The 13,402-nt window shown below is 46.8% G+C and overlaps 1 protein-coding gene across 1 annotated transcript in view; it reads left to right on the top strand.

Moving 5' to 3' along the window:
• Positions 1-13,402, top strand: part of FAM20A (FAM20A golgi associated secretory pathway pseudokinase) — a 45,120-nt gene that overhangs the window by 9,376 nt on the left and 22,342 nt on the right. The window lies entirely within an intron of this gene.

The raw sequence follows: 13,402 nt of genomic DNA on the forward strand, positions 1-13,402 counted from the left end.
ATTCCCTACCCCTGCTCTATGGAGACCTTGTGAAGTACACTGGCTGCCCCTTGCCTACTTTCTTGATGCCACCAGCAAGCAAGAAAAGCCTTAAAAGACTCCTGCTACAAATGCAACTACAAATGTGGCACTGTGGTCTAAACCACAGAACCTAGAGCTTGCCGATCAGAAGGTTGGCGGTTCAAATCCCCGCGACGGGGTGAGCTCCCATTGCTCAGTCCCTGCTCCTGCCGACCTAGCAGTTTGAAAGCATGTCAAAGTGCAAGTAGATAAATAGGTACCACTCTGGTGGGAAGGTAAACGGCGTTTCTGTGCGCTGCTCTGGTTCGCCAGAAGCCGCTTAGTCATGCTGGCCACATGACCCGGAAGCTTTCTGCAGACAAAATGCCGGCTCCCTTGGCCTATAGAGTGAGATGAGCACCACAACCCCAGAGTCGTCCACGACTGGACCTAATTGTCAAAGGTACCTTTACCTTTACCTTTTTTACAAATGCCTCTGGGCAGGTTTTCGAAAGCTATGGCTTCACAAAGGAACAGGGGGCGGTCCCATTGGCAACAGTTTGGGCTAGCTGAAGCCCGGAGCAGCTCTGACAGGTTTTGCGGGAAAAGCAAAGGGGAGATTGCAAGATGGGAGAGGTGAGGCAAAACTGAAGGGAAGGCATGGGAAAGAAATGAATGCAGGAGGAAAGAATGTCCCAGAGAACTACACACACCACACCACACACACACAATTAGCCAATTAGGTTGGTGTCGTGGAAACTCCTCTGGCTGGCGGTGAGCAGAAATTGCTCACCATTGATGGATTGCTTGTCCCCGTGTCAGAAAGTTACTGACATCTTGTTCTTTCCGAGCGAACCAGTGTTAACTGGAGCATGGAGGAGCTCACACTGTTTTGCAACGAAGAAAAAAGGGGGCAGCAGTCTTTAGCCTCTAAATTAATGGATACACGTCCGTAATATAAAAGCTGGTACAACTGGAAGACGGTTTTTTTGTGCCAGGGAAAACACTCACAAAATAGCGCTGGGTTTTTAGGCTAATGGAAGTCTCTTGGCTGCTTAGGTCTGAATTAGACCCGGGATGATTTCCAGAATCCTGATTTCTTCAACAGGCGTTGAAATGTGTTCATTTCTAGAGAGTGTCTGTTTTATACTTAGCCCGTATGTGGTCAAAAGCCAAACATCCTCCTTCGGCAATGGCTGGCCTGACTTCAGAGACATATTAAACGCAGGCTGTTTTAGGATTGCCACCTTCCTCCTCGCTCTTCCCCAACAGACGCTTTGTGCCTTTAATATCTGTGTGACAGGCAGATGTTCACTTAGGTGCAGACTTCCATGCAGTTACATAGGCGTCTGCCTATAGAATTTCTGCCTGTCACATAACAGTTAAATGCACAGAGGTTTCCGCCCCTACAGATATTGTTGGACTCCAGTTCTCTGGCCGATGGTCAGGGAGGATGCGTCCAACAGTACCTGGCAGACTAAAGCTTCCCTAACCCTGAACTAAATAAAGGAATAAGGGAAATGTCAAGAATTCCAAAACGCAAAGTATAATAATAAAAAATTTTATTTATACCCCGCCCTCCCCAGCCAAGACCGGGCTCAGGGTGGCTAACAACCAATAATAAAAACAAGTTGATTAAAATACAATTTAAAAAACAAGATTAAAATACAACATTAAAACATTAGGATGCAGCCTCTTCACAGGAGGAGAAAGGAAAAAGAAAGAGGGGGAGGGAATCAAACTAATTCTAAGCCAAAGGCCAGGTGGAACAACTCTGTCTTACAGGCCCTGCAGAAAGAAATCAGATCCCGCAGGGCCCTGGTCTCATGAGACAGAGCGTTCCACCAGGCCAGAGCCAGCGTTGAGAAGGCCCTGGCTCTGGCTGAGGCTAATCTAACTTCCTTAGGGCCCGGGACCTCTAGGGTGTTGCTATTTATGGACCTTAAGGTCCTCCGTGGGGCATACCAGGAGAGACGGTCCCGTAGGTGGGTGTGGAATTGGCTCCATATCTAACATACTGTTATAGATTTGTGGGGGGGGGTCCCCCTAAACTCTAGTAATTAATAAATGGTAGGGATTTGATTATTTGGGAGATGTATTCAAGCTGCAGAGGAATTCCTGGCAAGGCTAGGACCATTAAGAAACAATTCAGAGCCATTGAGAGCCATTGGCAATGCAAGAGAACTGTCGTTCCCCTCTTGCCTAAGACTGGGGGTTTGAGAGGTTGTCAGGGTAACTGGGTGTGGGGTGACAGGAAAAGAGAGGTTTTGGCAGGGTGTTCTGGGAAGAAGAAGGAAGAAGAAAGAATGGGGTCCATGTTGGGCAGGCTGGCTGAAGGCAGGCTGCAGGATATGCCTTGGACTCCATGGCTGCATTGCTGTGGAGGACGAGCCCCTATTGAAATGACCATGCTGTAAACTCTGGACTCCCACCATGAAGGTGCAAAATGGGGGAATAAACCGTATATCTTAACACAGTACTACGGTGGTCTCCACTGTGTCTCAACCCTGGGTGAGTGTCTGGAACTCCCTGAGATCTTGCCATTGCTCTGCAGAGTGTAGGGGTGGCACCCAACTTTTGTAATGGCACAAATGTTCTGAGGTTCAAACTATCTTCAATACTTACCATCGCCTTTGATTTGCAAAGCTTTGGTATATTTTCAGTCTGTGTGGAGCAGAAGTGTAGTTGGGCTGGCTGAAATTCTCCCCGCTGGACCATTATTAAAGAGAGAGAAGCCTTGCCCTTCTTCTACCTTTGCAATCAGGCAATTCCGAATACTGCAAATTCAATATTTTGTCCTAAAATGCAGAGCGGCTTTTCCTTGATGATGCGGAAGCAAATGGCAATGATCAAATTGCCCTAAAATAAATGAAACTAATAGCCTATACCAGCGGAAGTATTTTCATTTTCATGTCATTTTGGAGTCTGCACATGGTTCATTGGGCAAGGTGCTGAAAGCACGGACAATATGCTGCACTTAATCACAGTAAGAGCCAGTGAAATATTCGAGGCCGGCTAAGTAGCAAGTGTTTAAGCAGCGTGAGGTTATGCTGGAGTGCCTGCAAATGGATATTGATTTAGAATTTGCAGAAGAACTAATGTAAGCCAAGATGTTATGCTATTAAATGGCCGTACCAAAGATAGCTGCAGAGGCTAGTAGGTCAGGCTAACAGGTCTCTGAATGTGCGAGGGTCAGAATTAATAGAGAGCTGTGTGTAAATTGTATATAGAGTCATAGAAATGTAGAGCTGGAAGGGACCCTGAGGATCATCTAGTCCAACTCCCTGCATTGTAGGAACTGAAGGAACGTCTCCACCCCCATCGTTCTCCCAGACGCTGAGGTCCAGCGCCGAGGGCCTTCTGGCGGTTCCCTCATTGCGAGAACCAAAGCTACAGGGAACCAGGCAGAGGGCCTTCTCGGTAGTGGCACTCACGCTGTGGAACGCCCACTGACCCACTGGTGTGGCCTGCTATCACAGTAACATGAGAAGAACCTGCTGGATCAGGCCAATGGCCCACCTAGTCCAGCTTCCTGTTATCACAGGAGAACCTCAACCTTGCTTCCACCCTGCCTTATCCCTGTCCAAGTAAGTTGCAGCGAGACTGATGTCAAGAGGGTGCCTCTTCTCCACCAAACTGGCTGCTACTGCATCTAATTCACTGTTGCTTGCACTGAACTGGCAGCAGCTCTGCAGAATTCTTGCCCTGTTCTTCTTGGGGATTTCAGGCATCGAACCTGGAACCATCAGCATGCGAAGCAGATATTCTCACACTGGGCTATGGCGCTTTCATTAGGCAACACCCCAAGTTCTGGCTCATCCTTTGACTTTCTACCTGTCTCGTGGATTTACAGGACTTAGCGTGCCATCTTAGTCACCCTACTAAATCATTAAGCGAAGAGGGTTTAGCACACAAAGAATTCTCCGTTCGGAAAAATGTCCTCGCTCCCCTCTGGTTCATTTGCATTTGGGCACTAAGGGAGAGACAAATTTAGTGTTAGCGCAGTCTGAGAAGGTGCTCAGAATGGTCCCTGTCTTTATGAGGGCCATATATTGCGTTCCAAAGTGGCTGGAGAATAATCAATACCCTCTCCCCAAAAGAATGAGAGGAAACGCTAAGTCACGCAAGGGCAAACGGCTTGCCCAGACAGCACAGGAACGATCCAGGCAGTAAATAAGCAAAGTAACGAAATAAAAACCAAGTAGGAAAGGGACCGATAAGCCGGAACAGAGAGGAAAAGAGATGGAGAATGGCCACACAAAAAACCCCACAAGGTTCTGTTTCCCAGGATGGATGGAATGAGAGACACTGTGGGTGGAATTCATTGCTTCCCATCTTTCTGCCTGCACAAGGATTCCAACTTGTCAGACAGAATGATTCCCCTAGCCCTGTTCCTCCGCCCTTCTGTACACTGTTTTAGGGGTCCTTCCAACTCCACAGAGTCCATTTTGGGGGACACGCAGGAGGAGGAAAGGCCCATGGTGCAATCAAAAGCCCTTGCACAGGGCTTGAGCTGACAGAACTCACTAGGTAAATCTCACTCCAAGTTTTACTTAGCCATGTTAATTGATTTCAGTGGGTCTGCTTTGAGGCTTGTGCCCTGAGGAGGTCACTTTGGTGCTGCAGTGGTTTGACTTTACCCCTGGAGGCGCACTCCATTGTCTCTTGAGACAGATAGATGTCAACAACAAAGTTTCATTGCACGTCTAAGAACTAGCTTTTATAAAGGGTTCTCTCTCTCTCTCGGGGCTGTAGGATGCTATCACATGTGATCCCATTCCACTGAAGGGACCCTCCATGCCACTTGTTTTAGCAACTTCTGCTTCCATTTTGGAATTTCCACGTGTGACCCATATGTTGCCAACTTCCAAAACTCTGATTGCCAAGCAGTGCATTTTGAGGAACTGGAACAGCAAAACATTGCTGTCAGAGAAAGGTCTGGAATTCAGACAACTCTAGCACCACCTAACTCATGAGCATCTCTTATAGTATCGCTGGTGTCTGCCACAGTTCACCACACAATGGCCGAGCCTGGAGCTTCTACTTTTGGGGAGGAGACACAAGCCTTGGGTTTCTATGTGCCCCAATTACCACTGCACAGACCAGATCAGGTGTTCACCTAAAGCCTAGTGTCTACATCAATTGTGGGAGCACATCCTACTCAAGTAATACACCTGCCTTTCCAAAAGATGTGAGCATGCAGTCAATGGTCAGTGTGTAGGAGTTGGACTGTGCAATAGTCAGAGGTACACACAAGCTAGATATTAATTCCTGCACCTCTCACTGTGTATATTGACTCTACATACCTGAAGCCTTGAGAACTGGCTCACTGACTTCACTGTTTGTTATGCTGCTGTCAATTTGGTTTTGGTCTTCTGTTTATGCTAGCGGTTACCCTGTGAAGATACGACTTTGCCTAGCAGCAACTTCCACGAGCTCAGTGCATAATGCATGGGCTTGGGTAACAGCAGATGGAGGGCATCAAGGCCCACCATGGAATGGAATGGGAAGAAGAAACAAAATAAAATAAATAAAATAAAATAATTCCTTCCAGTAGCACCTTGGAGACCAACTAAGTTAATTATTGGTATGAGCTTTCATGTGCAAGCGCACTTCTTCAGATACCTTCAGATATCTTTTATATGCCAGCAGGGTGGCATGAGAAATACACAATGGCCATGTGCCCTTCTATCTCAGCCTCGCAAAGAGAAGGCAAGGCTGGGATCAAAGAGCACACAGCTGTTGTATCCTTCTCACGCTGGCCTGACAGACCTGTGCTGATTTGCAAGGCCGAGATCTGTTCTGAACGATTTGCCCGGCAAAGCAATCAAAAGCACACCCTGGACAGTGTGAGTTCGTATATTCATGTCAGAAGATGACTTGAAACAAAGCCAATATAAGCTTCGCAACTGAAAATGGCCGAAGATCATTTCTGCAGCTGACCTTAAATGAACTTTCCTAATTTTGCTTCATGCCATGAAGAAGTCTTGTCGGTTTCACGGTCCGGCTTTTGATCTCAGAAGTGAAATTGACAAAGCTTAATCACAGTGCTGAGAGAAGCGCTGTTGGGAAAGAAATGAATGGTTTGTTTCTGCCACTCAGCTGCTAGAGTGCACCTCTTGCCCTTTGCGTATTCAGACCTTTAAACCTCCCCCTTAAATAAATTCAGACAAGACTCAAATTTTGGTTTGGTTTTTGGCAGAATTTAGGCCACAACTTTATTGATTACAGAAAGTGACTGGTTGCATAGGCTCTGGTTTGACTAGCTCCCTGCCATGCAGGTAGCGCTGACCCAAGGTTCCAGCATAGATCAGCCAAGGGTGAACACCTGGATAAGCGGAAAGCCGGGAATGGATTATGTCCACCACCCAAATGTCCCCCTGGATTCAGGCACGGGCACAACCCCCTCTCAGGGGTTGACCAAACCATCGAGTCCCTGGATTCCTTTAACAGAATACCCTTCACATAGGGATGGCAAGAGTGTTCTCCCATCCCTATCACCTGAACCAGAGCCTATCCGCAACCGTACAAGTTGTGACGATTTGCTACGCGGCAGGTGAAACCCAAACGGCAACAGCCAATCAGCCAAGTGGGGGGAATTCCTGCCGTGCCCCTGTCCCAACGACACACAACTCCATAGCAAGGTCAAGCACAAAGCCTTAAAAGTAGGGAGAGGTGGGCGGGTGTTCCGATGCTTGAGCCGAAAGAGGAAGCTCTGGGTCATGTGCATGGGTATAAATAGGTCCCACTGTGTCCCATTGGCCAGATTGCACCCAGCTTCAAGAGACCCACCAATCAGGTGTTGTGGCTGACCAGTCGTACCCACCCACAACACAGGGTGTCGGTTTCCAGGTCTCACCACAATATGTGCCCTCTTTAAGGGAGGACCCAATTTGGAGAAAAGGGAAGGAATTTAAAAAGATAAATTCATAAGGGCACTTTGCTGGCTGCTCTCTTCCCTGAAGACTGTAGCCTCTGCAGCTCTGAGCCCCCCCCCCCACTGTCCTTCCCACAACTGCAACCTCCAGTGACTAGATGTAGTGCAATTGTCACAGCTGAAGAGGCTGTGGAAATACCTCACGGAGGAATAAACAGGTTGGGACACTCTTTGCAAGATCATGTGCATAAGCTCTTAAAATGGACGGTGCTGATTTGATGCATGTATACTCCTAAATAAAACTTCCATTGCATTGAACTGTGACTAGGGCTGTGTACACACTATATGTCTTTAATGCACATTTGAATCCCTGCTGATAAAGTAACTTCTTGCAGGGAATGGTCAGGAATTTGGTTTTGTTCCTACCTGATTTGTGCACATCAAAAACAATTAACACTTCTCCAAATTTTGTTATGGTGTTCTCTAACAAAAAATAAATGCATATAAAAATGCAGATTTTTTTTTAAAAAGATAATAATGAAAATAAAGATGCATATACACTATAAGTGGGAATATGTTTGTGAAAATGCACAAATTAGTGACTTTCTTTTTTGGGTAAAATGTTAAGAGACATGCACACTGAAATGTTGGCGAATTTTTGTGAGGCCTCTTTTTTTTAAGCGATGTGGAAATGTGGCGAACTTAACTTCAGTTATGACAAAATGAGAAACTGAGAGAAGCCCAAATTAATGGATTGATCTGTCCCTTGGCTGTGGAAGCTCATGCTACAGTCAGTGGTACAAGACTTTCATCCACCTCCATATATCAGCAGGAAAAGTTCAGTGGAAGTTTGAGCTGTGCTCCTACAGACTGTTCCATTATTCACACTAATTGGGTTTTTGCTTCCCAGACAACCCTGTTATTCACTCAGTGGAAACTTCCACTTATTGGGGCAGAGGGATCGGACTATTTTCTATAGAGGATGCTGAGATCAAGAACATAATATTTTGTTAAGAGCATTTTGGATACACTGTACAGAAGTGTACCAAGAGAGTGGATCCCTCTCTCAGATGAAGTGGGAGAGCTCTCTTTAGAATGCAGCATCGGACTGATAAGCGAGGCTCCCTCCTGGCTGAGATAAACCATCATTCAGCCTGTGCAGATAACAGTGCCTGAACCACATTGGGCAGCCCTCATTGCAAGCCCTTGGCTGGCATTTGTGATGTGCTTGGCATCATTCATCACACCCGTTCAGCATGGCACTTCAGTTAGGGACCTTGACACTGATTGCAGGATGTGAAAATCTGCTGAAGAAGTTACTAGCAGTGCCAAAATGGGGGTGGGGTGGGCAGGGGTGTTAATAAATAAATAATAATTGTTATGTGGGATGCGGGTGGCACTGTGGGTTAAACCACAGAGCCTAGGGCTTGCCGATCAGAAGGTCAGCGGTTTGAATCCCCGCGACGGGGGGGAGGGGTACCGTTGCTCAGTCCCTGCTCCTGCTAACCTAGCAGTTCGAAAGCATGTCAAAGTACAAGTAGATAAATAGGTACCATTCCAGTGGGAAGGTAAACGGTGTGCACTGCTCTGGTTCGCCAGAAGCAGCTTAGTCATGCTGGCCACATGACCCGGAAGCTGTCTGCGGACAAACGCCAGCTCCCTTGGCCTATAGAGCGAGATGAGCACCGCAAGCCCAGAGTCATCCGTGACTTGACCTGATGGTCAGGGGTCCCTTTACTTTTACCTTTAATTCTTATGTACTAAGCTTGGATCCTAGAACAATAGGCAGGTTGGATCATAGAATACAACAACCCGATTGGCTTGCTGGTAAAACCTAGAAAGGTATTGGCATGCCTATTTACCCACTACTGAGGTCCATTGCCAGCTAGAGACAAAGGAGCTATACTTATTCAGCGTTCCATTCTTCCATTTTCTTTGTACCACTGTGTCTGACCCACAGGCCAAATGTGGCCCACCAGGCTATTTTCTCCAAACCACATCGACCGGCCCCACACTTGATGTCATGTGTGATGTCATGTGTTGGGCAAGTAAAGACATGGCTGGATCCTGCAGCTGGAAAGCAAGATTGAACTCTCTGCACGTCATCTGAAAAGCTGGGGGTTCAATCTTGCTTGGTTTGGGTGCCCAAGCAAGTTCCCCATCAGGAACTCGCTGATGTACCTGGAACCTGCAGAAAGCAGAACTGAAATCAGCTGATGCATGGGGAGTCATTTTGGACTCACAGCTGTCCATGGAGGCGCAGGTCAATTCTGTATCCAGGGCAACTGTCTACCAGCTCCATCTGGTACGCAGGCTGAGGCCCTACCTGCCTGCAGACTGTCTCACCAGAGTGGTGCATGCTCTAGTTATCTCCCGCTTGGACTATTGCAATGTGCTCTACGTGGGGCTACCTTTGAAGGTGACCCGGAAAATACAACTAATCCAGAATGCGGCAGCTAGACCGGTGACTGGGGGCGGCCACCAAGACTACATAACACTGGTCTTGAAAGACCTACATTGGCTCCTAGTACAGTTCCGAGCACAATTCAAAGTGTTGGTGTTGACCTTTAAAGCCCTAAACGGCCTCGGCCACCCCCATCGTTCTGCCCGGACACTGAAGTCCAGTACCAAGGGCCTTCTGGCGGTTCCCTCACTGCAAGAAGCAAAGCTACAGGGAACCAGGCAGAGGGCCTTCTCTGTAGTGGTGCCCGCCCTGTGAAATGCCCTCCCATCAGATGTCAAAGAGATAAACAACTACCTGACATTTAGAAGACATTTGAAGTCAGCCCTGTTCAGGGAAGTTTTTAATGTGTGACATTTTAATGTATTTTTAATCTTTGTTGGAAGCCACCCAGAGTGGCTGGGGAAACTCAGCCAGATGAGCAGGGTACAAATAATAAAATAAAATAAAATAATAATCATTATCATAACCATCATCATCTTGCTTGGTTGGGAGAATTTCAGGTAATGCTATATGTATGTTCATTGAAAGCTGTCCATTGGAACCCAGACTAGTTTTCTGTTTTCAAGTAGATGGCTGATCACCGTGCCTTACTAATTTTGCCTGGCAAGGCTCAGAAGACTGTAAATGAGATTGACGTGAAAAATTGTACCGTTGGTCTGGTGGTTAAAGCAAACGAAAAGGGACCATGTAATTTAGGCTGTTTTAGTTTGTCGATACCGTAACTGCCTGTTTGGCAAACAAGGCCCTGCGTTAGCGCTTTGACAATGTATGGCCATTATGTTTCCGAGGCTCTGACAGCTAAAGAATAATCAGGCCAAATCCACAATGTAAAAATAAACCATGCGTCTCTCTTGGATTGCTAACAATGTGCCGTGGAAGGCATGAGTTGCTTAGAACAACAGACAGCAATATATCAATAGCTATTGTCAGGAAAAGGACTTAGATCTCCAATAATGAAGAGTGAGAGAAAGGTGGCACATGTCTCTTCCCCATTGTCAGTACTGCGGGGCTTAATTTGAGCTAGAGCACAACAGAGCTTGGCCCAGAATCTACTCCCCATTCTTGGAATGAATCCTGAAAATTTCAAAATAATAATATTCCCGAGTCCAAGTGGCGTAGCGTGGGTTGTCAGCACCCGGGGCAAGGCAAGTAATTTGCACCCCCCCCCCCGCTGCACTGTCCCTCCCGCAGATAGTCCCTCGCTCTCTCTCCGCACCGCATGCCTGGCACCCTCCCCTCCACAGTGGGCGGCGACCCGGCGGCTCGGATCGGATTCGCACAGCCAGCACTGCAGTGAGAGAGAGTGAGTGAGCCAGGTAGGGGCAGAGAGCTACGAGTGCGAGCCCCCCCCCCGATGTTGCGCCCGGTGCGGCCGGCCCCCCCTGCACCCCCCATGCTACGCCACTGCCGAGTCCTTTTGACTGTGTGCAAAGTGTCTTTCTCTCGCTTCTTAGTGACCACAACCAGCTCACACACATATTAGAGGCTAGAATTTCAGTTTTAGCCCCCGGCCCTTTTGCTTTCCCAGCAAAGAGACCATCCTTCTCATTTTGCCAATTGAGCCCTGTTTCTTGTGCAAACGGAGAGACTTGTACAAACTGAGCTCAGGTATGTACAAACTCAGCATCCCTAAAACCAGAAGCTTTGCTTTTGGGAATTACAGGGACAGAACCACCCAAACCGTATAGAAATTTATTCATGTATGCGACTACAGCAGCGAGAATGTTACTTGCCCAAAAATGGAAAGAAGAAGAAGTCCCAGCAAAAGAAGAATGGATACAAAAACTTATGGCATATGCAGAAATGGCAAAACTTACTGGAAAAATATGAAATCAAGATAACATTTTTTTAAAAAAAATAAAAGAATGGAAATGGTTTATGGAATATTTACAAACAAACTGTAAAAACATAAGAACATTGGCAATGACCTGCAGTTTCATACGAGCACATATTTAAAGTGGATGAATAAATGAGCAAATTAAGTTAATCTGGATATGCAGAAAATATTAAAAATAAATTTAAGGAACCGCAGAAAGAGGGGGAAGGAAGTCAAGTTTTGAAATGTTAAAATGAGTGTGAAATTATTGAAATGTAGAAAACTGGAAAAAAATTTTTTAAAAAACCCAAATTCAGCATCCCTACCAATAGAAAGAGTGGGGACCGCTAATCAGAGTCACTGATAATCATATGAGTAGGGATGAATTAACTAGGATGGAGAACCTGGGGCTCTGAAGATGTTGCTGGACTGCAATGGTCAGAACAGATGGGAGTTGTGCGTCCCATTTGAGTGCCCCAGGTTCCCTATCTCTGCACTAAAGCACGGGCCACCTCTCTGCTTGTTTTCATTGTAGAGAGAGTGCCTCTAACACCTCAATAACCTGTAGCTCTGAAATAGTAGAGACATAGGTAAAGGGACCTCTGACCATTAGGTCCAGTCGTGGACGACGCTGGGGTTGCGGTGCTCATCTCGCTTTACTGGCCGAGGGAGACGGCGTACAGCTTCTGGGTCATGTGGCCAGCATGACTAAGCTGCTTCTGGCGAACCAGAGCAGTGCACGGAAAAACCGTTTACCTTCCCGCCAGAGCAGTACCTATTTATCTACTTGCACTGGCGTGCTTTCGAACTGCTAGGTTGGCAGGAGCTGGGACCGAGCAACGGGAGCTCACCCCGTCGCAGGGATTCAAACTGCCGACCTTCTGTTCGGCAAGCCCCAGGTTCTGTGGTTTAACCCTCAGCGCCACCCGCATCCGAATGGAGACATAACAATAGTTTTATGCTATTCTATAATTTATTATTGAAGCAGGCATTCCTCACACCACATCTGAAGAGAACACAATTAACACGGTGTTCTTATTTTTTAAAAAAATGGTGTGTGTACTAACACAGATGGACATGAGTACGAAGTTACTAGATATATATATCTGTAAGAGGTTGACAAGTCATTATGGTTTGGAAAAACCCCAGTGGCCCATGATTTCTCAGTGGTCTTTGAAACCACAATGTCTCCTTGCAGCATAACTTATGAAGAGGTTGAAGACTCAGCCTCTGATCTTGAGAGACTTGAGAGCATCTGCTTTGCCACACAAAGTAGTTTCCGGATTTTCCTCGTGGAATTTCGCCCAGCATTTGTATATCCAGCAAATGTCGGATTTCCTCATCCTGTTGGTTTTATGGTCTGGCAAAAGAAAAATGCTAGCAAGCATATAGAATGTTCATTTTTCCACAAGGGCCAAAGAGAGAGGCAGGCAGGGACAGCGAATGTGGGATATTTTGGAGATTAGTACAGTTTCGCTCTGTTGATCTTGATCTCCTTCACCATGGTGGTGCAAGCTTCTGGGAGCTGTTTGTTATGTACTGAAGTTCTCACCCTGGGCCAGCAGGGGGCGGTAGATAGTTTTCACTCAGGTCCACGTCAGTTATTTTAGGTGGGAAACCCTGGGTTGTTGTTGCTACAATGTTGACAGCCGACTCCTATAAAAGCAGGCCGGCTGAGCTGTTTGCTGTTCAGTTCTGTTCCAGCTTACAAAATAAAGAGCTGCTTTGGAGAAATCGCTGTGTTGTCTGCCATGTCTACCCACTATTCAACACTGTTAATGGTGCCAGTAATTATCAATCACAATTAAAATTGCATCCCAAATGTAGAAAACCCCATCTTGGGCCAGGCAGCCAATGAGGGTTCTTCTGAATAGCAGCAGTCCAGTATATGGCCAGTGCAGTTTTTTAACTGTTCCAGCTTGCTACAGACCCAAGACATAGGCTGAGATCCCACCACCCAGCACAATCCTGCTCCCCCACCAACAGCCTTCATTTGAACAGTTTTGTCGACACCTTGCTTTCCAAATGATGGCCGTTGTACCGATGGAGGTTTGAATCACTCAGTCATTAAGCAAGTGGAACAGAACTTCCCCTCCCTCTCTTCTTCCTAACTGCCTCCTCTGCCCCAAATCTGCTCCAGAGTAGTGTGGAAAACCCCAGATAAGACTTGAGAGTGCAGTGAGAGAGAGGAATGTACCATCACATGGGTGGAAGTTGTTCTGTTCCTGCAATGGCTTCCAGACCC

The sequence above is a fragment of the Podarcis tiliguerta genome (genome assembly GCF_965153285.1).
Source record: "Podarcis tiliguerta genome assembly, chromosome: 2".
Lineage (NCBI taxonomy): Eukaryota > Metazoa > Chordata > Lepidosauria > Squamata > Lacertidae > Podarcis > Podarcis tiliguerta.